The sequence below is a fragment of the Balaenoptera borealis genome, assembly GCF_965194805.1.
Source record: "Balaenoptera borealis genome assembly, chromosome: 6".
NCBI classification, from domain to species: domain Eukaryota; kingdom Metazoa; phylum Chordata; class Mammalia; order Artiodactyla; family Balaenopteridae; genus Balaenoptera; species Balaenoptera borealis.
Genome location: NC_138863.1, coordinates 19,795,814 through 19,822,666, shown reverse-complemented (window position 1 = coordinate 19,822,666; position 26,853 = coordinate 19,795,814). Strand labels below are relative to the sequence as shown.

The 26,853-nt window shown below is 41.5% G+C and overlaps 2 long non-coding RNA genes across 2 annotated transcripts in view; both read left to right on the top strand.

The window, feature by feature from the left end:
- Nucleotides 1-26,853, top strand: part of LOC309631385 — a 657,985-nt gene that overhangs the window by 154,179 nt on the left and 476,953 nt on the right. The gene's annotated exons all lie outside the window — the stretch shown is intronic.
- Nucleotides 23,038-26,853, top strand: part of LOC309630651 — a 109,082-nt gene continuing 105,266 nt past the window's right edge. Inside the window, exon 1 of the long non-coding RNA XR_014245864.1 lies at nucleotides 23,038-25,674. This is a non-coding gene — a long non-coding RNA (uncharacterized lncRNA). The remainder of the gene's footprint in view (nucleotides 25,675-26,853) is intronic.

The window sequence follows — 26,853 nt, the reverse complement described above, 5'->3', positions numbered from 1 at the left end:
CTCTCTGAATTCTGCAAAGTGTCATTAGCAAATAGGCAATAAGCTTCCACTATGTCCCCTCAACTCAGTTCGAAACAGGAAATACTTATTTCCAGAGAATCTTAAACCAGTAGGTTTCACAAATCAAGAAATATAGACAATGAGATGAGTAGGTCAGGACTTCAAATGAGCCCTACAAATTGATGAACTAGGAGTCAATGGATGTAGGAGAAAGCACAAGGGTAAGAGTAAAGATACCTAAGTTCTAAATTTGGTCCTGCCACGAATGAGCTGTGGGTCTATGGATATCTCTGTTCAAGAAATATTTCCTGAGCAAATAGATGATCAAAGCTCTATGTCAGATCCCACAACAAGCAATGACACGTAAGACATCATCCTTACTGAGGTGAAGATCTTTGATGTCAAAGCAAGAACATAATACTATTGGGAATCCAGAAAAGGGAGTAAAGATTTGAATCCCAGGAAAAGAAAAATAGGTTTTGAAAAATAAATATGATCTTCAGAGTGGGTAGTTAATGTAACTATTTTCGGCAACAGCAATTTCAGGAGAGAAAGCACAGAGCAGAGAAAGCATAAAGACTTGTGAGGAAAACCTAAGCATCCATTTTCACTAGATAATTTTCATTTGATCAAGATAGGACTGGGGATCCATTGAAGGTCTTCTGTTACTTATGAGATTTTTACAATTGAAGTTTTGTCTTACGAAAATCAAGTTATCCTAGACACTGCCAACCCATGAAGTGGGAGACACTGAATCTGAAAGGCCATTCAGGAAGCTGTTTCATCCACTTTTCTATGAGCCTCTCTTCCTTCAACTACATGAATCATCTAAGGGAGAATTGTAGCAGCTAGTATCCTAGGTCTCCAGTCCATTCTAACATCCTACTTATAAATTTAACTAGATGTAGGCAAATCAAGAACTAACAGGAAATTCTCAGGAGAGGTCAGTGCTGCATTGGATAAAGGTGCTAAAAGGAGATTTTGCCACTAATTGCGTGTATGTGTTGTTACTTTTTAAGTAATTGAATGTTTCTCAATATTATTCAGCAATTCAGTCTCATTTGATCAGAGACTAAGTTAATATTTTTAGCATTCCTTAGGTGCAGAAGTCATGTCTTATTCGTTTTTGACCTTCCCAGTGTTTGGTGTCAAATAGGAGCATAATGCATGTCCTATGAATGAACGAACTCAAGGGACTTAATGTTAACTCTATTACAAAAACCAAGCATAAATACCCAAGTGTTTGGTATAACAAACTTTGAGACCAAACATCCAGTTCCTTCATGCTTCTCTTGGGAGGCTATTTTCCTTGATTATCCCCACCCTCACCTGCACTGGCTGCTCCAAGTTCTGGTTTCTCCAACACATTTTAAGAATGAGTAGCCATTCTTGATGCTAACTGTTCATTTTTTCAAAATGAAAAGTTGTACAAAGTATGCAGGCAAGCACAGAGGTATGCATTGATCTCAAGAAGTCGGGACAGTCCCAATGTAATTATCCCCATTATTTTCCACTGTGGGTTCCCAGACAGGTTGGACGGGGCTCAGTATTCTTCAGTTTATTCCATATTTTGCCCTGCCACCTCCTCAGGAAGTACGGAAAATGAGAACGTCCAGCCTGGAACCTCAGGTCTGTGGACTGTGTATTTCCCCCACATCCAATCTTCATCCTTAAAAGGGTCTTCTCTGCCAAGGACCCATCCTCTTGATTTCAACTCAACAATCTTGCCTGCCCTGGCAGGACCTGCTCACATCAAGCTTGGATGCAGTGGTGTGTTAGGGGAAGAGGAGGATTAAATACTTCTCCTTGTTTCTTCTTGCTCTCCCTGAAACACTCAACTGAACTCTAGCATTTAGTTTGGGGAAGAATTTTATCCTGAAGCCATCTGGCGAGACAGAGGAAATGTTTTTTTATATTCTGCTTTCCTTGGGAGTACTGGGCCAAGATAGACTCATGTTTGTCCCACAAAGAGGAGATGACAATGGGTTCTGGGGATATCTCATTGTAGGGCAGCGAGGTCAAGGGAAAAAGAGGATGGGAAAGTAGGATGTTGGTCTGTATCCGCTCGTCACCAGATTGGAGACTTCCTTATACACCAGCCTCTAAGGTCTCTCTTTCCACATGGGTAAATTTAGAGTAAGACCCACATATATCACCCCAGTTTAGTGAGTCCAGGAGAGGAATAGTGAAAGTTTAAGCAGCACTGATGTGGAAATCGTGATCAATAGAGTTCTCTATTAACAGACTCTTGACTGAGTTTTATAGGTTGATTTGTTTATCTAGTTTAGGGCACTCTGATCCATCTAAATGACTCCTAGACTGATTTGATCCAAGGTATACAGCACAATCCTTCTGCATCTCCTTTCTCTCACATTTCTCACTTCTATAGAACACAACATATTTCAGTATATAACTGTACATCAAATAAAATTTAATTGGGTGTACATGGCATCTAATCAAACTTTGAGTCCTTGGCTAGGCACTTGGAATGTATGAAGCAAGAGTTTGGCTAAACATTTTTATATAACACTACAGAGTGAAATGTAGTAGTACCAATAAGGAATTTGGGTAAGTCTTTGAAGCGTCTTATCCTGAGCTACATTCACCTGTAGTGAAGAGAGAACACCCATTAGTGGATCACTTAGGTGGTGACCAAGAGACTGGGTACTACTTTGCTTTCACACCTTATGAGTGGCCTTTCTGTGTCTGGGCTGTGGGTTGAAGCTGCCATGGCATCATGGCAAGTCTTGCTACTCTGAAGATGCTACTATATCGCCTTTACGTATTCTTTTTATTTTTGTAAATTTATATACATTTATATAATCTCCTCTTCTGTCTTGGTGGGAAGCTCATTTTGTGATAGAGTAAAATGAGTCAACTGGAGTGTCCATTAAATTACCAGTAAGATACACGAATAGGCTGGGTTGTTACTTCATGCCTAGGAAAAGGGAAATGGTCCTGAATTAGAGACTAGGTGCAGAAGAAATCAGGTCAGATACCCTGAGACCAGGGAAACACAAACATAACATGGATTTCTACTTTCTGTTTCAGGTATAATTCCAAGCAAATGTGTTTTTTCTACTTTACATCCCAAACTCAGGTAATGAGATAGGAAAATGTAATGTAACTTAATAAGACAGTTGAAGAGAATAGGGTCTTTCAGCCTGGTTCCCCATTGCTGGACCTTCATCCCAGCTAAGCCACCACAAACCATAAAGGAAAAGTCTTGAGATGTCAAATAATTGGGTCTAGGCATATGTCACTTCTCCTTGTTTTACTTACTCCTGGCTGCATAACACAGAGAAGATTGCTACTCTCTGGAATTTTCTATCTATAAAATTATATTAAATTATATTACAGCCAAGGACTGACCTACCAGAGGGCAAAAGAGTGGATTTCAGCACCTCAACACCCCCATGCTACATTTGGGTTGCTCAACCTAAAGGTTATGACGCATGACTCTGGCCACGGAGAATATTTTGTGTGGCTACAACTTCCTGCTGTTCCTCCAGCCCAAGGACAGGAAATTTCCCTTCTGTTCTTTGTTGATTTTTTGTTTGCATGTGTTGTTTGTTTTCTTCTTTGTAGGTTATGAGGAGTTGGGGTAAAAGAGGAAGGCTGGTGATCTAGAGACCTTGAGGGAACTGGATTTCAGTTATGAGTCTGAGCACTTAGTTATGCCAGATACAAGTGTGATTTGGGTATTGATGGGTGAGGAAGAGTGTGTCTGGCAAGAAAGGAGGAACAGACAAAGCAGAGAGGGTAACATAGGATGACAGGCAAAAGAATGGACCCTCCTAAGGGTCCTAGGACCCCTGCAGAGGGGTCCAAACCTGCATAGATCCCTACAATTAGGAGCTGGCACCAGTAAGGGAATTTACAAGGGGCAGTTGGTCCTTCAGTCCAGAGACTTCCCTTTATGGTCTGGCAGCCAAGTTCATGCGGGTTCTCCAGGTGAGGACATTGAGAGCTGCTGTCCAAGTGGCTGTGGAAAGCACGGCTGGCAGACCCCCCAGATTCCCAACATTTCACCACTGTCCCTGGTATGTTGGCTCAGCCTGCCTCACTCTTTCCCCTCCTTCTGACTCTCAGAAAGGGATGCCAGCTTGTCTGTCCTGTCTGGGAGACTTCCGCTGTGTTTCTGAGAAATGCTGGCTATTGAGAAGCACCTCCAGGCCTCTGGTCCTCCTCTGGTTCAACCTAGCTACAGGAAGGCTGCTTGTTCGGTGTTTGCACCTTGACAGTAGAGAACCCACTCACCTGCTTCTCCAGTCTCCTCTCCCACCCCTTCTCAAAGCTTACTCAGCCTAGGCTGGAGCACCCACCTAAATTTGCCAGGGCCAGGACCATTCGATTCAGAAACAAGGGGATGGATAACTTTGTAATTTCTGAGACCTTGACCTTTCTGAAAATTTCATTGTGTGTCTTGGCTGAGTCATGTCTAACCTTCCTGGTCCCCATTTTTCCTCACTTTCAGTACTTCTGCCCCCTTTGTCAGGCCCTCATTCTATTGAACTCTGACACCGCAGTGTCTCCTGGGAACAAATGCACTGAAACACTGCTGTCCCCACCACACACACACACACACACACACACACACACACACAAACCCTTATGAAATCTACAGGGAAAAGTCATTGGCTTTCAATTACTTCTCAAGACACTAATTTCTTCTTCCTTTTTAAGAAAATTATGTTACTACTATAGAAAAGAATACACAGTCTTTATTGTTAAAATCACACAAAACTGAAAAGTACAAAAGAAGTAAAAAAGAAAAAAAGCCTCTTCAGTATTTCATCATTAAAATAGCCCTTATCAATATTAGGTAAGAATCATTCCTCTCAATATATGGAGATAAGTATAATTTTTTTAAATGAGATCTTATTACTTTTTACTTTTAAAAAATCAAAAGGATTAATTTCGCTTGAATGTAGAAGAAGAAAAAGGCTATTATGAAACTTAAGGAATAGCAGAAAAATGTTTCTTTTCCACATAAGACGTTAATTCCTAAAAGAACCCTCTTTTTTTAGAGGGGTGGGAGAAAGGAGTTGCTAAACTTTATGATATGAGAATTACTATCTTTTAAAACTTTTATTTATTTTAGACTGTGGCTTTTCAGGCTAGAGCTTGTATTTTACATGTGTCTTTAAGCTATGTTCTTTAAAAATAAAATCAGAACTCACCAAGTGTTTTAACTATTATTTACATTTCTGCTTTGAAACTTTTGCATTGTGCTTGCTGTATAAGTAGCACTAAACCTCCCCTGGCAGAGAGCTACCCAGTAAGAGAAAAGTGTAAGAAAGAGAATAAAAGGATCAACTCTCTGGAGAAAACCCAATGGAAGGAAGGTAGTCTGGCTTTCTGCCTAATTCCCCTTTTCTTTTAGTAATAACAGTCTAATAACTGGCTTTAGCCAGGTTTCTAGAAAATTAGTCTCCTCACAAAAAACCTGCCCTGTACCATGTGACTTTTAAAATATTAACCCTTATTTTATTGACATTTATTTATGTATGTATGTTTGTATAAAATTACCTAAAAACTGGAGTAGGTAGGTGTCAGAGTAAGTAAGTTAAAAGGTGTTCAGTGCCAGAGCAGTACTGAGTTCAAAACACCACAGCTACACAGGTCTTCCAACCTTTACTCACATCTCTCTCTCTCTTAATATTTCAGGAGGTTTAAGAAAATGGAGCAAGATTGCTTTTAAAGTCCTCATCTTCTCCTGTTCTTTACCATCTCAAACTCCCTGACCCTCGTGCTTTCCAACCTCAGGAGAACTTTCCCTTTCATCCACACCACTTGATCCCGCCATCTTTGTCTCTCAATCCTCTCTCCGCCATTTCTCCCTTACCAGGGGGCTCAGGTGTTGTCATGACCCCTGCTGCATGCAGCCCCTTCTTTCTCAAGAATGTGCTTGTCCTTTCTCTTATCAGAGAGAGAAGGGAAGGGAGAAGAGCAGACAACATCTAAATGTCCTCTCACAAGAGGAGAGAGGCAGAGTCCTAAAGCCCGCCATGCTGGTGAGTTGTGTCTAGTCGCACTAGCTTTGTGGCTGGACTCTTGGGAGAGGTGGTAATAAAGGGTGGGAGGCGGACTGTCTGAAACCTTATCATCTCTCTCTTGTTGACTTCTCTACTCCTGGGAGCAGAAAGAGTGGGAAGTTAAGTATGTGGCAATGGGGTCACCTTTTAATTAGTGTCCCCAAATATCAGAAAGAGTAGATTTTCCCAGCATTGACAAGCTTGGAGTAAGAGTCTTTTTAAAGATTGTTTTCTGTGTTAAACCAAGGTTTCTTTGTTAATGATTCTGAGTTTGATTCCTGTGTCTGTGTGTGTGTGTGTGTGTGTGTGTGTGTGTAGTAGGGTTTTCAGTGGGGGTTGAATGGAATAAGAAAAAGAGGAAAACAATGAAAAGTATGTATCAGGTTCCTTTAAAAAACTCAGTGCAAACAAAAACAGCAAAGGGATGTCTGTGGCCAGTAGGCTGGCTGTGAGCAGAGCTGGAGAGAAGGCGCTGCCTGCAGGGGCCCACGTAGCAACAGAGCTCTGATTGGCTAGAGCTGTGCAAATAGGCCCTGAGCAAGGGCTGTGAGCCTCGCTCCTGCAGGCAGCTGAACTGGAGCAGGTCCAAGCAGGCCCTGCGAGGCTGTGCTCTCAGAGCGATCCAGAGTACAGCTGCTGGCTGACAGAAGTTGTGAGTCCTCATAGCATTTGGCGTTGTTAGCCCAGCACTTACCACGACAGCCTACTGCCTCTGCCTGTTGCCCCTGCCTCCCATGGGTTGGACTTGTGTCCTCACAGACCATGAACCATCTGAGACAGGGTTTTACCAACCATGATAACACAGGCAGAGAATGTCTCTGAAAGAAAATCGGCCAGGGTGTCAGGAGGTGCCTGGCTTCTAGTTCTACACCAGATATTAATTACTGTATACTCTATCATTAACACAGGATTCACAACAGCTCAAGTAGATGGAAACAATTATCCCATTTTCCAGATGAGGGAACTGAGTCCGAGAGAGGTCCAGGGATATGCAGTCTATAACTGTGTGGGGCCCATGTGGATGCTCAAATACCTGCTGGTTGACAGTAGCTCGGTGAACGATTAGATAACAAAGTCTTCTGGCCGATTTTGGCCTGAAATGAAAGCATTAGGATGAGCTAGTAATTCCTATTATTTAAATAAAATACCAGGAGAAAAGATGGAAAAAACCTGAATATTTCCAGTGGAAAATTAATAAATAATATGTGATAGATTCACAAATTAAATACTTGTAAGCCGTTTAAAAAGAATGAACTGGGCATACATGCATAAAAAGAATAAATTTCAAAAACATTGTTAACTGAAAAAAAAACGAGTTGTAAAACAATTCACATGATATGAATCATTTAGGGAAAATTTTTAAACATATAAAGCAATGCTGTCTATTGTCTGATATGTAAACCTGTAATAAGATAATACAAACATGGACCAGAATGATACACATCAAATTCTTTTTTTTTTATTGGAGTATAGTTGATTTATACACACCAAATTCTTGATAGTGGCTGTCTCTGGAAAGAAAGGGAGGGGACTGGGATGGGAAAGAAGAATAAAGTCCAGTAGTTTTCAACTTTAACTGTAAGATCATTTATACACACACACATATTTGAAATCTATCTGAAGGCTAAGTGACAGCAAGTAAACATTTCAAATATGAGTGGGTAGATGTATGTGTATATTATATTACCTCTTAACTTTTCTGAATTAAAAAAAAAAGCAAAACAGGAGAGTCTTTCCTGCAGGCATCTTCATTCATGCCACCCTGCACATGTGATGCCTAGAAATTGATCTCTGGGGTGATTGATCCTGGGAACCTCCTATAGTACCATGAAGGAGAGTAAGAGATGAAGATGTGTGTGCTATTTTGGAATTAAAAGAAAGCACGAGCAGTCAAGAGTCCTGTATTTCAGAGAGAAAAGAAACTGGAAGAAATCTTAAAGATGTTACTAAATGCTGTCTGATCTCCTCCCCCTTCCCTTCTCTTCCATTCCCTTCTCAACCAGAAAGCAGCCTGTATTAAGCTCCTTGTCTGTACAAGGATCCAGCCAACCTCAAGGGTCTATATATGTTAATGTAATGGCTACATTTTTCTAAATATTTCAAAAGTAATGTACACTTATCCGTGAAAACAAGTTCTCATTCTTTGCACCGTGTTTGCCTTTATGTCTCAGAAAATAAGAAAGGGCAAAGAACATCTGAGGTGGGAAGAGAGTAGAGGAATGTTCCAAGCACACTGTACCCTGCAGACCAAAGTGGAAGGGAAATTACCTGCATGTCCCAAGTGGGAGAAAAGAAAGACAGAAGTAGGGCAAAGAGATCAGACTTGCATGTCCTTATTTTCCACTCCTGGGATGAACCCCAAGGCCAGAGGAGACACGGTGGAAACTTTTAGGTAGGTACGGAAGGAACCTGAGAACATTTGGGGTAGGGGACCAGGGCCACCATTCCCCAAGCACAGCCTGGAGGAGCATGTGAGCCTCTTGGCAGAGCCACTCACAAAACCATAGTCAATGTGTCCTGGGCAATAGCTTAGCAGTGCATCAGGGAAGTGCCTAGGTAGGCAAGCCCATAGCATTCTCTTTCTCCCGCTACCCAGAACCCTGGTGGTGAGCAGTGTACCCAGAAATTCACAAATGCTCCAGAGAGAGGCCAAGGAGGTGCTGAGAAGGCTAAGACGGTTGAGAAGGTGCCACATGGGCCCCATAGGCCACTTGAGACCAATGGTCACCAATCCAGGGACCAGTCCAGACCATCCACACCACAGTGGAGAGTAGTGGGAATCCATGATATCATTTTGGCTCAGAACACCCTCCTTTTCTTCTACCATGAAGTCTCCTTAACTTCCCCTTAACCTCCAGGTGCCACCCTGGAGAGGCGCAGTGGAAGGAGGAGAATTCCAAACAACTCTGAGTCTCTCTGGGATAAGTGTTACTTAACTGGAGGAGACTGAGCTATCATTAGGTGGCAAGGTTGCGTTCCCATTAGCCCGTGCCATAGGGACTCATATAAGATCAGTCATAGAAGAATTTTAAAAGCTACATGAGCCACATCTCCTTTGTATATTTGAGTGCAGTGTGAATCAATTGGTAACCATGATACATAGTTCAGTTTTGTCCTCTATCACAGAATAAATATCAGAGATCCTAATCAAGGGAGGCACATAGAAAGGAGACCTTTCTAGGGCTATTTAGGAATTTAAATTCTCCATGTTCGTTTCATTACCTCTTTAAATCCTCAATTATTGTGAAAACATTAATTTTGTTTGTGTTAACTCAATGTTATGGCTCAAAAGGCTGTGGTAGAAGATATGGAGTTTAAATTTGGAATAGGGACTATGGTTAATAGATATAAATAGAAATATGTTTTTCACTGTGTACATGCACACACGTATCCACACGCAGAATACACAACTGAACCAGATGTATGCTCTGACACTAAGCTGCTGGGAAATTACCTGGAATATAGGATCAGCAAGAGCCTGAGTCCAAAATTAAGCAGGCAGTTAATGAGCTCAGCATCCATCATCCCTGGCGTCCCTGTAATTCTTGGCTGAAATGAAATGTAAAATAGGGTCTAAAAGAAGCTTGGCTCTAAGCAGGTGAGGTTTCATCATTTGCCTGGTCTCAGGGGCTCTCTCTTGCAAGGGCAGCAAGCCCACCCAGATGGGACAAGCTTTGCAAACTCAAGCAGCCTTGCCCGTGGTGGGTGTGGAGACCATGACCCAATCCCCTTGCTGCAGGGGATGTTCTGGCACACCATCTACCCCCACCCCTTTCACTGACCTGGGCTGTGGGAGCTCCAGGCCATCAGATGAGCGCCTTTCTCAGTTCTGACCCATGGGCTGTCCTAAACTGAACTCTGCTCAGCTCCATCCTTGCTGCTTCCCTGCTCCCTGCAGAGTGAGCCCGCCCCTTGCTGGCTCAGCCTTCCCCTGCAATATTTGGTTTAAATTACTTCTTTGAACTTTGCTCTCATTATTTTTGGACCATCATTTGGTCTGGAAGATTTTCTTGCCACGGGTTCCTTCTGTTCTCCCTCTTTTTCACTCTCTTGGATGTGCTTCCCAAGGCCTCTTTTCACAGTTCCTTTGGGGTGGTTTTTATTACTTTCATGCATCTTAATCTGAGTAGAAAGCATTGTCATCCCCCCCTGAACCTCCAGATTCCTGCCTGTTTAGTTGTTACAGGAGCTGTTCAGTTTAAAGAGCTAGGGGGGACTCTGCTTCTCCTGCAGCTCATGACCCAGTTCATGGAATGGCCTTTTCTAGTTTGGTGTGTGAGAAACAAAGTTCCACTGTCATCCTATGCTCCCACACCCCACTCCCTACTCTCAGGGACAGAAACATAGATCTGGGGCTGCCCTTCAATGGTCAAAGATCCAATGGCACAATGTCTTTCTCTCCCCCATGTTAAATAGAAAGACTTTAATATGGTAGCTGAATTGATGTGGGTGCTTTGAGCTGCAAGAATACATCTCAACTGGTTTGAACAATTTAAAAAACATGTTATCGCCCATAATAAAAGTCCCTGGGAAGGGAAATTCCAAGGTTGGCTAAGTCAGAGCTCAGTGACATCAACAAGGTTCTGGTTCTTACCTTCTTTCTGGTCTACAACCCTTACTGTATGATCTCATCCTTGGGCTAAATAAGCTACTGGAGTCTACTGCAATCTTACCCAGATACCACAATGTCTAACTAGCTGTGAATTTTTGCAGGTTACTTTGTCTCTCTGGACCTTTATTTTCTCATCCAAAATAGCAATAATTAATAACAACCCCCTGTATAGTGATTATATGCCACCCAGTCTTCTAAGCCTTCACATATGTCTCTACACTTAATCTACACACAATGCAGTGAGGTAGGTACTATTATTTTTCTCACTTTAAAATGAGGAAACTAAGGCACAGAAAAGTTAAGTGAGCTGCCACAGTCACACAGCTCATAAGGAGCAAAGCTGTGATTTAAGTCTTTAGAGTTCATGACCTAACCACGCAGTTTACTGCCTCTTAATGGAACAGTCAATAAAAATATTGTTTACCTGTTCATGGGCTGAACATGATTAAATAAGATAATACAAGTCAAGCATTTAACAGAGTGACATGAGCATAACAAGTACTCAGTGAACACTAGGTAAAAAGTCTACAGTCGCCTCAAGTGTATGGTTGAGAGTGTTAAATAACCCCTTACTGGTTTTCCCTTAGACCAAACCTCTCTCTGTGTTACTTCTTGTTCTAAACTGACCCTTAGTTTACTTGTAACTCACTCCTTATACTTTCCTAGCTCTTAACAGACTGAGGCAAAACCTCAGTGCGTACAAAGTTACTTGATCTACAGACTCAGCCTGTATCTACCTGGCTGTGACCTTGGGAATCCTTTGCAAGTCTTTTCTCGGGTGTAAGGAAATCCCCCATTGCCATCAAGCCATACTGGTCTTAAACCTGTTTCTGCAGCCATATAGTTCTACATTTCATTTGTTTCTCCTTAAAAATCATGAGATATTGGGACTTCCCTGGCAGTCCAATGGTTAAGACTCTGCGCTTCCACCGCAGGGGGCACGGATTCTATCCCTGGTCAGGGAACTAATATCCCGCATGCCAAGATCCCACATGCCACACAGTACAGCAAAACAAACAAACAAAAAAAATATTTAAAAAAATCATGAGATATTTCATGATAGAGAAAATCATAAAGAATGATAAAACATACACACACTTGCACCATCACATGTACTTTTTAAACGTTAATATCATTGTGGACAAAGTGAGAGAGTGGCATGGACATATATACACTACCAAACAAAATAGATAGCCAGTGGGAAGCAACCGCATAGTACAGGGAGATCAGCTTTGTGCTTTGTGACCACCTAGAGGGGTGGGATAGGGAGGGTGGGAGGGAGGGAGACACAAGAGGGAAGAGATATGGGAACATATATATATGTATAACTGATTCACTTTGTTATAAAGCAGAAACTAACACACCATTGTAAAGCAATTATACTCCAATAAAGATGTTAAAAAAAAAAATCATTGTGTATTTCAGGCCTTTTAAAAAATAAATAAAACATGAAAGGTACAGCTGAAGCCCCCTTCCCTCCTTACTTTCTCCTTTTTGGTAACCACTCTCTTAAATATATGTATCCCACCTGCACAGGTTTTTATATTTTTAGTACATTTTTGTACAAAACATTTATTATTATTTTGTGTGTTTGGTAACTTTAAAGATAAGTGGTATCATAATGTATGTAAGGTTCTGGAGCTTGCTTTTTTTAAATCAATGTTTATTTTCACTAATTTTACATTTGCTCTTTTCATGCTTTTTAAAATCCTCATTTTTTTCTCCTTCCCTGCCTTCAGTTATATTAATACAGCTGTAGCTATTCTTCCCTCCTCCACCACCTTTTCTCCACTTGGCTTCTGGTTTAGAAGTTAGGTTGTATTTCTGCTATTCTAATGGTCACTCATACATTTTTAATACACATACTTAATATACACATTTTTTCTAAGATCTAAATTTGCTCATTATCTCTAGCACCCTCTCAAACAAGACAAGGATGTCAGGGTGTTCTAACTGCTCAGCACTCCCACCACCAACATTCTTTGGTGCTTATTATCTAGACTTATATCCCCACTTTTTTAACGCAAAATTTATTTTTACACTGTTAGTAATTTAATGGACTTACTGAAATACTTTACAACTCTTTCTATCTTGTTTCCAATTCTTCCCTCTAATTTCACTTTTCTCCTTTTTGAACTAGATACATGGGTCCATGAGTAGTAAATTTCCTTGTTCTTTATGTAGCTGAATGTGTCCTTGTTTTGCCCTCACAGTTGAATAATAATTTAGGTGGGTATGGAATTCTAGGTTAACTTTGTTTCCTTAATGCTTTGAAGATATTAACTCAGTTGTATAGAGGTCTCATGTGGCGTGGCTGATGACCATTCTTTCATCAATGATTGTTATTCCTTTGTAGGTCAGCTTTTAGTATTTATTTCTTATGTTCTACAATTTCACTACTGCATAAATAGATGTGATTTCACTTTTATTTGTTCTGTTTGCACTTTATGTGAACTTTTGACCTAAGGATTCATGAGTTTATTTCTCAAAATTTGTATCATTCTCTGTATTTTTCCTTTCCTGGAACTCCTAGTCAGACATATGTTGTAGATTCTCAATCCATTTTCCGTGCCTCTTAACTGTCTGTCATATGTTTGTATATGTATGTATAATTTCTCATTCTATCTATATTTTGTTTATTTCCCTGAGTTTTATTTTTCCATTGTATTAGTCAGTTTTCCAGAGAAACGGAATCAATAGCATGTAGATAGATAGATAGATAGATAGATAGATAGATAGATAGATAGATAGATAATAGATAGATAGATAAAGAGAGATTATAAGGATTTGGTTCACACAATTATGGAGACTGGTAAATCCAAATCTGCGGTGTGAGCCAGCAGGCTTGAGACCCAGAAGAGCCAATGGTGCAGAGAAAGTCCAAGGGACAGTCTGCTGGAGAATTCCCTCTTACTTAGGAGAGGGTTGAACTTTTTCTTCTATGCAAGCCTTCAAGTGACTAGATAAACCCCACCCACATTATAGGGGACAATTTGCTTTCCTCTACTGATTAAAATGTTAATCTCATTCAAAATCACTCTCACAGAAACATACAGAATACTTTCGACTAAATATCTGGACACCTCATGGCCCAGTCAAGTGGACACATAAAATTAACCATCACACCCATTTACATACTCTCTTCTTGACAGTACCTAGCTTACAGTTTATTCCATTTATTGAGTAATTTTTTTCAATATTATGAAATGCTATATTTTTAGTATCACAGTTTACTATTGTTTAAATATCCTCTTACATGTGTCTAATTTTTGCTTCTTTCCTTTCACCATTCTTTGTTTTATCTTTCAGTTTTTTTCTTATTGTTATTATTCCTTTATCTCTTTGACAATCCTAAACAGACTTCTTTTAAATCATTTCAGATTGTTCTATTATTTTAATTTAACTTGAGGTTAATTTATTTTTCTGTTTTTTATTTTGTTAGGTACCTATCTTAATATTCCTCATGTATTTCAGAATTTTGGTTTACAAGTTCACCTTGTATGAGTCCGTTTCAGAACCAGGTTATATATGGGCAGCTTGGAATTTCCATCTTTGTGTGAAATTAGGGTTATCACAGATTTAATCTTCAAGCCAGTAGGTGTCTTGACCCAGGTCTTAACTCAGTTCTGTCTTCTCCTGCTTCCCTAGGCATGTAGTTTTATATAAGCTATAGACTCAGGTTGCTGAATTTTCTCCAGCCTCTTTATGACTTGATAACCAAGGCAGAGATAAGGCTCTTTATACTCATTATTACACTAGCCGTATTGAATATGCAGCTGTCTCTGCCTGGTTTTTTTTGACCTGTGGCTTCACTGGGCTGGAGATTCAGCCACATCTACATGTCTGGTATTTTATTGATCACTGGGATGTGTCCAAGCAGAGTGAAGGCCTCAAGATGTGAACCAACAATACCATTTTGAATAAAATTCCCCCATTTCTATTGTTTTTCAAGCTCTATTGTTACAGTTTTTCTAGTGTGTTTGCTCCATGTTCTCAGCATTCTCTGGAGCCTTATAATGAAAACAGAGCCTTTAATCACCTCCCCGCCTTTTCCAGTCAAGTCCCCAACAAGAAACAGATGACATACTCAAATGGGGTAATTCAGGAGAGTTTAATAAAGGGACTACTTTCATGAGTGTGGTCAGAGTTAAGGAAAATCAGAAGGGCTTGGTGAAGCTCCCAAGACTAGCAACAGCAGGAACCCCATACCACCCTAGGCTTGAAGAAGCAAAGAGAAAGGAAGCTGTTAACAGAACTAGTAGAAAGTTAGAGCTGTAGCTACAGGAGAGAGCTGCTTGGCAAGAGTTGTGTCCTTTAATAGAGAATCATGGTCCACTGCCAAACCTTAGCCAGGCAAGGACAGGGGCAAGGGAGCAGATACCCCAAACTCCTTCTCCCTGTCTCTGATCTCCTGTTGGTGCTTTCCACTGGCCAAACCCAACTGGAAACCAGGTCACAAGGGGCCCCTTAACATAGTCACAAAAGTTCAGCCTCTCAATGCACACAGCAGGGTAGAAAAGGGTAAAGAGTGGATCTGGATGTGGTAAACAGAGAATATACAAAATATCGCCTATCCCAAGACTACAGATTTCTCAAGTCACCTCCATCTTAAAAATACCTAAATAAGTCTTCTTCCTTTTTCACGTATCCCTATTTAGCTACTGCCTTTGTGCCCTTTTTCTTTCACAAGTCATTTCTTGAAGGAGTTGTCTGAATGCACTGTCTACAATTTATTCTCATTCACTCTCAACCTTCTATAGTCCAGTTTATGACTTTATAAACCCTGAAATTTCTCTCAAAGAAATTACTGATTTCCTGCTGAATTATAAACCCAATCCAAACTTCTCAACTCTTAATGACTTCATTGAGGCACTTCTTTCCTAAAGTCCCCTCCCCTCTTGGTTTCTGTGTGACTACTTTCTCCCAGCCCTTCTTTTATGGGACTGAAATGGCAGCACGTAGGAGAAGCAGCTACCTGGGCTGAAGAAGCAGCATCTTTGTAAGACCTGAAGGCTCCAAGGCAGTGGGGCCAGCCATGGCTAGAGGTGTGGTGGAGGGGTGAGGGTGAAGAACACGTCCCAGCAGAAGAAACAGCATGTGTGATGGCCATGACTTCTTTTTTGCCATCAGTAGCTATACAGTTGACCACCCAGCTCTACAATGTCCCTCTTCAGAATGGGAAAAGCTAAAGTGATCTGGAAGGAATGTAATTTTCCATAACAAAGACATATAATATCTGACAGAGGTATCTGTTTTTTTGTTGTTTTTTTTTCTTATTAGACTATAGTTGGTTTATAATGTTGTGTTAGTTTCAGGTGTACAGTAAAGTGAATCAGTTATACATATATCCACTCTTTTTCAGATTCTTTTCCCATATAGGCCATTACAGAGTATTGAGTAGAGTTCCCTGTGCTATACAGAGGTGTCTGTTTTTAAAAATACATAAATCCTAGCCTTCCATCAACACTCTGTTCATTTGATGTCACCTCTTCACCCAGACCACTTCTTCTTCCTTTCAGAGCCTCTGAAGCAGTATCAGCTGACAGCACCCTGTGTTGTCCTACAGGTAGGACGTCAAAACTGCGGCATCCTAAGCAAAGACAGGGCAGTCAGTAAGTCCTGCAACCCCGTGTTGCCCCTTCATTCCTCTGACATGTGAGAGAGGCAAGAAGAGAGAAGTAGGGTAGAAGAAGAAGACGTGCTGAAGACTGAGCAAGCAGGTGGAATTCAAAGTCCTCTTTTTTTCCAAATTAAAGAGACATATTCTCTGCCAGGGCTTCTAGGCCCTGACAGAGCAATAAGTCAAACACAAGCGTTCATCTCCTTGCAAATGGGACCCACCTCCCCACTTTGGAGCACAGACACAATGCAGTTGAGAGGCCCAATGGAAAAGCTGAGTATGGCTCAGCAGACCCACACAGGCCTTTGCCTCTAGATCCCCTTGAGTTCCCTCCCCGGGAGTGCTTGACAAATCTACGAGGCTGTCCAAGGAATGCAGCCGTCTCAGTCATTCATTACCAACGCTCAAAACCACCGGGCAGGAAGAGCAGACAGAGAGAGCTGGGTAGGATCTGTCTCCGATGAGGTTTGGAAACAGGAGATGTCCCTGACTAGGCAGGCTGAATTGATGTGGTCTGGCCTAGGGGCAAGGGAATGGACAGAATGACCTTCACAGCTCTCGGCCCAGCCCGGTGGGTCTATGAAAAGAGACGTTTGATTCATTCTCGGGCTCTACCCAAGTGACGCTGAAATATTCCTAGACAGTTGCCAGGAGAGTCAATGGTTGGTGAAACAAAGAGCCAAGAGCCAAGATTCCGGGTTTCAAGCCATTCCCTACAGCCCCCTTATGTGTTTTCCTTTGTCTGTTTGCTGATTCCTCTTCTCATAAACTGTAAGACCCCTGAGGGCAGAGGCTCTTTCCCCTTTCTGCCCCCTCCCGCCAAGCTGTGCTGGGTTGCCTTAAGAAGAAGAGTTACTGTCTGACTCAAGGTCATTTCTCTGAGTCGCAGCTTGTCAGCCACAGGACTATGGAGAGGATGAGCGGATCAGTGGCAAGAATGATGATGAGGAATAAAGCCTGGGATTATGATGATTACTCATTTACGGTCTTCCTATTTATATTCCACTCTGATGCCCACTAAAGAGAAAGGGGATTAGTAAAAAAAAAAAAAAAAAAAAAAAAAAAAGACATGTTGCCATCCCAGACTCAGAAAATCAAATCTCTTACCTAGAAGAAAATTTCATCAAATAAGAAGGTTAAGTGGGGACCCAAAATCTGGTCCCCACCCACATCTGGGCACATTGGTACCCTGTTGAGGTAGCTCTGTGCAGACAGACAGATACGTTGGAGAGGTCGCTGGAATTAGTCAAGCAGGGAAAGTCAGAGAGAGAGAATCAAGAAAGCTCTCCCACAGGATGAATTTTTGAGTATGGATTTGTGGATGAGGGGGAAAGTCATAATAAGGAGAGGCCAAGATAGTTCTCTGCAGGTTGTGATGACGGGCAGTGAATGGAACGCATGGAGGCTGAGTCATGCAGACAAGGACCAGGAAGCATTTTAGGAGAGCTGCAAGTGGTGGGAGGTGGGTACATGGTGAAATTGGGCTGGGGAAGTAAGGGTGTGGAGAGAGGTAGCTCTTAGAGATCACACTGAAGAGATTGGGTTTAATACAAGGGGACATGTGCAGCCAAGTTGGAAATCCACCCAAACATCTGTGGAGGCATGCAAGAAGTTATGGTTTCTCAAGGAGAATCATGGGAACTCTGCCTGAGGGTTTCCAGTGCAGGCAGATCAAGGGGAGAAGGAGAAATGCTTTCTCAAAAGAGCTCAATCAGGCGGAGGTGGGATTAGCTGCCAGCAAGTGAGAGCATGCACCTCTAATCAAGATTTTAAAAGAGATCTCCCCAATCGTAGAAAAGGAACCAAAAAAAAAAAAAAAACAACCACTCTTTGGGTGGGAATGGATATAAAAAGCCTTGCTTTAACATCTGTGAGTTACATCTGATAACTCAAGTGTGTGGAAAAGAACACTGGGAAGGAAGGGGGTTAGAGGAAAGTCACTGCATGACGTCCTTTATTGTACTGGGCACCTAAGACTAAGAGTTGGTGTGAGGGCTGGTCCTTGGTGTTTGATGACTGCCCTATACCCACAGCATAGGCAACCCATGGTATGGAACAGGCTCATTTCAAACTCCCATTTTCTCCAGTCTGCTTTAGTTCTACAAGCAACTTTTTGATGTCTATGTCAAGCCAGACACAGTTTTGGGTACTGGGAAGCACCAGGATGGATATATCTGCCCTAGAAGAGATACTTGCATTCTAACAAGAAAAGTGGAAACTAAACAAGTAAACATACAAAAATGAGATCATTTCCATGGGTTCCAATTACTATGAAGTAAATAAAACATCTAGACTGAGCAGGGAAAGAAGTGGCCTTGCTAGGAGTGGCGGGCAGCATGGGGGTTGGGGGGATGGGCAAAGCCCTGCCCAAGTAGGTGTTGTTTGTGCAGAGACTGGAATAGCACTAACTGAACAGCCAAAGGACATAAGGAGAGGTTTCCTGGAAGAAGAAGCAGGCTCCTCAAAGCCTTAACCTGAGGCTGGGATTTATAAAAAGCAAATTAATAAGATGATAGTCACTGCTAAGTGTTCAGTGTCCAAAGAGTGAAGGCTGTGTCTAAGATGTCACACATACAGATGGAAATGGAGGAGAGAAAAGTAAGATTGAATGCTTAAATGGGACTTAACAGAAGTCAAGATTAAGAGAGAGACGAAAAGAACAGGACAGCCGGTGAGCAGCATGTTTCCTGTGTGTGCAACTCTCCTAGTTAATTAGATTGGGCTCATGGAGCCTGTAAGAGTGTGGTCACCGAGCTCACGCTTGAATGCTGCTCTGGGGGACTGAATTCCAAGACCCTGAGCACCAGCTGAATCTGTCTCCAGGAAAGCAGTTTAGAGGAGCGGAGAGAAAAACAGAGTGAGCAAGTGCCTGGGGCCTCCCCCTCTCCAAGGTGGTGATCACTGCCCGTGCTTTCAAGGTCTGTTTTTCCAGAAGATGGTCAGAGCCTCAAGGCACATGGCTACACTCAGTGTGTGTCCACAATGCAGCCATTGTGGCCACAAAGAAGAGAGCAGGGATTCCTTCACACCCTCAACCATTGTTATTATTTTAAATAAAGGAGATAGAAAGATGGCTGGCACTGAACACAACTCATTTCTAAGATTTCTGAGCTCCAGGCCTGGCTGTCCCACCAACTCTCCATATTTCTTTCCCCCTGTGCATTTTAGTTTACCGTATGTAAAGCTAGGACACTGGAAGTTGATTCCTAAGGGCTCTTCCAGCTCTGGCAGTCTCATAAAATATAGAAGGTGTATTATTAGAGGAGATACATGGGAACTCTTAGCAGCTACAACATAGCAACATCAAAAACCAAAAGGAGCAGGGAGATCAGATACATTGGTTAGGAAAGTATTTGGCTGCAAGTAACAGATAATGTAACAACAATAGCTTAAGTTAAAAGGGGTTTATTTTTTCTCTTATAACAATGAGCTGAATTGTTCTAACACAGGGTCTATGTTGAGTAGGAAAGAAGTAAAGTTGGGCCAGAGGGGATTGGTTATCAACTCGTGTACTTGAGAGAACAAAGATATGTGATGCCATCTGAGACTCCACTCAAGTAGCAGAGCAAGAGCAAAGGAAGACAAGTTGTGGTCAATGAGGGGAGTAAGTGGTTTCAATATCAGAGGAAGAGTTCTGGGAGATAAGAACACTCAGAGGGTGGTTTGAGAAGGGGTTGCTGAAGTACAGTGAGAGGGACAGGGCACTAATGATTACTCTTCTGGGCCTTGATCCTTTCTCAGCATCCCCTGGAGACCCCACCTCCTGACTGGTCCCAGCACACCCCCTTTCTGCCTTATCCAACAAATCATATCTACAACAATAAGAAAGAAGAAGTGGCAAGTGGTGAGAACAAAGGAGCAAGGGCACCAGTAACAGCCTGCCCTGAATGTCAGGTACCCAGCTGGCAGATGTAAAGCTGAGAAGGAAAGCAGGCTGGCAGAATTGAATGTTGGTACCTCTCAGGGGGTGGCAAAATTGCAACTGGTCTGGAAGCAAGAGTGAGGAGCAGGGAGAATTCACCTCACTGTATGCAGGGACACCAAATAAGCAAACCCAGCTGCTCCCTTCCTGCCGAGGGCTTCTCTGTGCTCCAAGGACCAGTTTCATCCTGGCTATGAGAAGCTCTTCAGTGCCCGTCTGTCATGACTTGTCATGACTGCCATGCCATGTTGGGCTTCAATGGCCATTTCTCCTGCTTTTCTCTCTTTGGAGATCTTAACCGCCACTGCCTCTGTCACTCCAACTATTGAATGCCACCAATATCACACTTTTTTAGAGAGCTCCAAATAGGGTAGCTTACTCTCAGCATTAGAGTACCCCTAAAATACGAGGACATAGAATATAAATTCCATGAACCTTCATAAATCATTAGCCCACTGGAACAAAAGCATCATAAGGGCCAGATTTTGCTCTTTGGTCACTGCTGATTCTCAATAATAAAATCAAGGCCTGGCACATAGTAGGTGCCTAGTTAATATTTCTTGAGTGTTTTTTTTATATTGGGGTATAGTTGATTAACAATGTTGTGTTAGTTTCAGGTGTACAGCAAAGTGATTCAGTTATAAATATACATGCATCCATTCTTTTACAAATTCTTTTCCCATTTAGGTTGTTACATAATATTGAACAGAGTCCCCTGTGCTATACAGTAGGTGCTTGTTGGTTGAATATGAGCAGCTGTGTCAGCGTATATTTGTTTGTCACTCCAGTGTTACACCCCATAATATCCCTCCCTGTCAATAATCAATCATCCTGCCAAAGGCCAGTTACCTTGACCCTTTTCTGCCTCAGGTGAAGTTTCTATCCATTCAGGGTAAGGGGAGATCTCTTGCTCTTCATGGTCCCAATGTCCCAGGAACCTTACCATTTATAGAAGTTGTCCTGATTCTCCCAGAACCCCACAGGTTCTCAGGGGCCCAGCATCTAGCATTCAAGCACAGTGCTTCCCTCTGGGGCCTGGAAGACAGCCACACTTGCCCCCTGGAGGTCAGAATGGTTTCAGAGCCTTCCAGAAGCCAGCTCCTGAGTTATTCTCCAGCCTCTTCCCTCTGCCACTCACTTGTGCTTTGCACAAACACTTTGGTCATGACTCATTTTATGAGGCAGGAAGGGATCAAGGGAGGAGGGAGCCAAGGGTCCCAGGTCTCCAGTGACTGGGCATCCCAGGAGGAAGTGAAATCCAGGCAAATAAGCATCATCTCCTCCCAGCACTCCCACTCCCCCTTTTCCTCATGGAAACAAAGTGGATATGAGGTGAAACATCTGCTTTGCTTTGAGTAGACTTCATTTGTCTTTTCTCTCTCTCCTCAGCTTTAACCCTCCCTCTACCATTGAGAAGCTATCATGTCCTCCACACTTAATCTATCTCCCTGAGGATAACAAAGGCAGTCTCCATGAGGGGTGTTCTCTTGTTTACATACGACTTGGGATGATTTGTCCCTCCTCCTCTCTTTGGCTACCGTGTGTCTGAACTGAGCTCAGAGAATTAAACAATGTCTGCCCACTTCATTCATTCAACAATTGTCTACTGGAAGCAAAGTACATGTCCAGCACTGTGCTAGCTGGAGACACAGTGACAAACAGAACAGACGTAATCTTTTGGGAGATTATATCCCTGTGCAGGGGACAGGGGAAGGAGTAAACCCATAAATAAATGTCATCACAACCTGTGGTCAGTGCTTAATTAGGCAATAACTAGAGTTTTGTGAAAGATAATAATGGGGTCAAAGTCACAGAAGGTCAAGGGAGGTCATGGAAGGCCAAGAAGGTCACATAAGGCTTTTCTGTAGAGAAGACATTTAAACTGAGATATCGAAGATGACATGGAGATAGAAATAGTTGGAAAGAAAGAAGTGAAGAGGACTTTGAGAAGAAAACACACAGAGAAACGACTTTAAGGGAAAGAAAAGAGTTTGGAGTTTTCTAAGAATTGTATAAAAAATAAAAAATTATGTTGACATAAAACAGAGCATCTGGTGCTTGGTGAGTGAGGCAGAAGACAGTGACACAGTGAGATCAGAAGGCAGGCAGCCTGGAGAGGAGCTTAGATTTTATTCTAGGTGCACTGGGAAATCACTGAAGAGCTCTGAGGAAGGTCATGTGTACCTTGAGAGAAATCCCTGTATCATCTTAGAGTGACTCAGAGATCCAACCCAGTGCCAGCCCTCAACCTCCATTCTCAATTCCCACCCCCACTCCCAGTTCCAGCGACCAGAGGGAGTTACTATCATGTTGAATTATTTCAGAGATTCTTTACTCCTCTGATAGAGGCAATAAAGAGATACAGTTTAAATCAGTCCATTTGGCAACCTCTGAGAAACTGGAAAATTTGGTCAATGATCAACACTCAGCAAAAATGAGATTTTTGAATTATTGTTAGAATCTTCAGTGATTCAGCCTCTCCCTGTCCCCCATGACTGTGAATAATCCCAAATTTGTTATAGGACAGTACAGGCCTTCTTAGTCCAGAGGATGTTTGCCAGATATTTCTACTCTGGGTGGTTACAAAATCAACATCTAATAACAACTCAGACCTCTTGGGGTCAGAGGCTCATACTACACCCAGATATGCAGAGAAAGTGTGGCTTCTTCGTGTTTCTATAACCGATATGATCGTCCCCAGATGCCCACGTGTGTTGAGAAAAGAAAAAAGTAAATGTAATCCAATTGGGTCATTTCAGTCAAATGCAATAATTTAAACAATGCTTTTAAGTAAAATGCTCAGGTTCTCAAACTTTGACTTTTTTTTATTGAAGTGTAGTTGATTTACAATACTGTGTTATTTTCAGGTGTACAGCACAGTGATTCAGTTATACAGATATATGTATATATCTGTATTCTTTTTTCTATTATTTTCCATTATAGTTTATTATAAGATATTGAATATAGCTCTCAGTGCTATACAATAAATCCTTGTTATTTACCTATTTTATATATGGTAGTGTGCATCTGTTAATCCCATACTTCCCATTTATCCCTCCACCCCCTTTCCTTTATGGCAACCATAAGTTTGTTTTCTACATATGCAAGTCTGTTTCTGTTTTATAAATAAGCTCATTTGTACTATAATTTAGATTTCACATATAAGTGATATCTTATATTTGTCTTTCTCTGTCTGACTTACTTCACTTATGATAATCTCTAGGTCCATCTCAGACTTTGACTTTGTTACTCTCCTGTCCTTTCCTTTCCCAGTATGGTTTTTATGCATATGAGCATGGCTTATTATGTCCAAAAATCAGTGGGAAGAGAAGAGGTTCTTGGATCCACATGGTGTCCCCTGAATCCTTGTTGACCATTGCTATAGAAAAGGACCTTTTAGGAAGATTGTTCTATCCTGGGAGATCTGCTGACTTTGGCTATTCAGGGCATTAGCTGGTAGAGCTCATGGTTTCATCTTTCAGCCCACAATCCCTCCCTGGTTGGCCTGGCCCTACCTGGGCTCCTGCTGTCTCTATGGATATTGCTGAGGTCTAGCTGGAACTTCCTCTGGTTTTGACTCAGGTGACGCATTCCATAGCTACAAGTCTCTTTAGCCCTGTTGCATAAATCCACGTCCATTCCCTCAGTAAGCTCCTTTTCAGCCTCTTAGCCAATTTCTCATCCCCGCTTGCAAGCCTGAAGGTTCACATCCTGCTCATGTTACACAGGAATCCAGGGCATCTTGAGAGAACAAAATCCAGGCTTTCTCTCTCCCAAACTGAGGGGCATCAACAGTTTGATTTTGTTGTGGCCACCCCCGGGTTGGTGCTTTTCAGGTGAGCCCCTCCAAAAGACAGGGGAGATGTTTCGCCGCCTTCAAACTTTATTATATCTAGATACTTGGGATGCCTAAATCCTTGTCCCACCTACCATCCCGTCTCCTGCTCAGCATCTCCCTTCTCTTCTCTCTTTTTCTTCATTTCTTTTTTCCAGAGTCCCTTGAAGAGCAAACACAGGTGGTCATTTTCTATGTTATATATTCCTTCAATCCCAGTTACCTATCTTAGAATCTTACAGGATTCTTTACTTGTGTTCCTCCTTTTGTATCATCATCTGTGGCATAAGTTTGAATAACGAGTGCAATCTAAAAACTGTATCTATTGGATCTTGAGCCTTGAAGCATTTTCTTTTAAGTGGCAACAGACAACTTCTGTTCTTTCTCTGTAGGTCCAAATACATTATCAAGTCTGGAGGAAATAATATTTTGCAAATCTGGTTTATTGGTTTTCAATATTCATATAACCATTGATAAAAAGTTTGTTTTAAGTCGTATGACTACAAAATGGCATGCAAATGCTAAAAATCTGCAAATTTTGGAAGGATGGTGTACTTGACAAATGCTGGAAGGTGGGGAGGGTGGTCAGAGAAAGGTGGAAGGAAGTGACTGCATGCTGAATTCCTTGTACATTTGGGGGAAATGAAAATACATCCTAATTTTTTCAATGAAGAAATAGAGGTTTTCATAAATTGTTTAAAGTAATAAATATACCTAATGGAGGCGTTACTAGAAATAAGCTAAATTTCTCACCTATGACAGTATCAGAAGATGCTATTTAAGGCTAAAAAATCAAAAAAAGAGGTAAAAGCATGTAATTTACATTTATGGAGATAACCAGCAGAAGCTCTAAAAATAGAAAACACTCTAAATGTTTACCTCTGAGGAGTAGGACTGGTGTGAGGAAAATTCGTTTTACTTCTCATTTTTCACATTTCTCTGCATGATTTATTCCCCACTGAGAACATCCTCATAGAGAGGTAATAATTGACACAGGTCCCAAAGATTGAAACCATAGGAGACAAGAAGTGGGTGTTATGGGGGCTGAGGTAGGCTGTCCTCAGACACAGAGGATTGGTCTTGAGGAGTGTGCACTGCCGCGTTCTAAACGCTCTTGGAAAGTTGTTGCCCAACAATATTACACTTCAATTATTTTTACTATCCTCCACCTCAAGTCTCCTAACCACACGAAGAAACTCACCTAAATCCCCAAGCCACTTACCCAGACTCAACGTGCGAACATTTCCATGAGCTGAGACAGAGAGAGGTAAAAACATATGTGTTTGCTACGTCCTTTCTTTCCAAATGTGTCCAAAGCACTTGTTTTCACTTGCACGTTGAGTACCAAAAGGTTGGGTGGCCATTCCTTTCCTCTCTGGAGATTAGGAATTTTCCTTTTAGCAAAGGTTTTAATTCCGTTAAAATTCCATTTCAACAAATTATGTAGGAGAACCCTAGTGTGTGTTGCAAATTTTGTATATGCAGCAAATTGTGATTTTTGGTTAACTAGCATCAGGGATAGAGCAGGGTTTTTTAACCCTCTGACCGTCTTCACTCATCTTCCCCACCCCCACCCCCTGCCTCTGGCAATCACGAATCTTATATCTAAGAGTAGGTTTTTTTTGTTTGTTTGGGGGTTCTTTTTAGGTTCCACATATAAGTGAGGTCATATGGTTATTTGTCTTTCTCTGACTTATTTCACTTAGCATGATGTCCTCAAGGTCCATCCATGTTGTCACAAATGGCAGGATTTCCTTCTTTTTATGACTGAATAGTATTCCATTGTGTATATATATACCACATTTTCATTATCCATTCAACCACTGATGGACACTTAGATTGTTTCCATGGCTATTGTAAATAATGCTGTAACAAACATAGGGGTGTAGACATTTTTTTGAAACAGTGATTTCGTTTTCTTCAGATAAATACCCAGAAATGGAATTGCTGGATCATATGGTAGCTCTATTTTTAATTTCTTGAGGAACCTCCATACTGTTTTCCGTAGTGGCTGCACCAATTTACATTCCCACCAACAGTGTAGGAGGGTTCCCTTTTCTCCACTCCCTTGCCAACACTTGTTATTTGTTGTCTTTTTGGTAACAGCCATTCTCACAGGTATGAGGTGATATCTCATTGTGGTTTTGATTTGCATTTTGCTGATGATTAGTGAGTACTTTTCATGGCCATTTCTTTGTCTTTGGGAAAATGTCTATTCAGGTCCTCTGTCCATTTTCTAACTGGTTTGTTTGTTTTTTCTATTGAGTTGCATGAGTCCTTTATACACTTTGGCTATTAACCACTTATCAGATATATATTTGCAAATACAGTTTAGCTCTTTAACCACTACCAGTGATACTCAGTGATGAGCCCACACTAGTGGTCTAATAATGCCTACTGACCTTTGTTGCATGCAGGCTTGGGAGCCATATAAAGGAAGAATAAACCATGGGCCTGACCTCCAACAAATTCATAGACTAGGACTAGAGCAAGGCTCGCCTTTATGATTTACTGTCACTGGAGCCCAAAAGCCCAGCAATGGAGACTAATATCATAAATAATATATTTCCATGCAGTAAGAAATATGCAACCAACCATTGTAAGACTGAGATCATTATAAGTGTGCTGAGAACAAATGATCTCCAAAATAAATGGTTAAATAAAAAATAGACTAAGTGCAAAATGGTAAATATAGTATGCTACCATTTGTGTATAAGAGGACTCATACTCATTCACTTCTCCCAACCTCACTTCCAGACATATTCTCTCTCTCTGTGTACATATGTATATTGTCACAGAATAGCTCTGAAAGGATTTACACACACA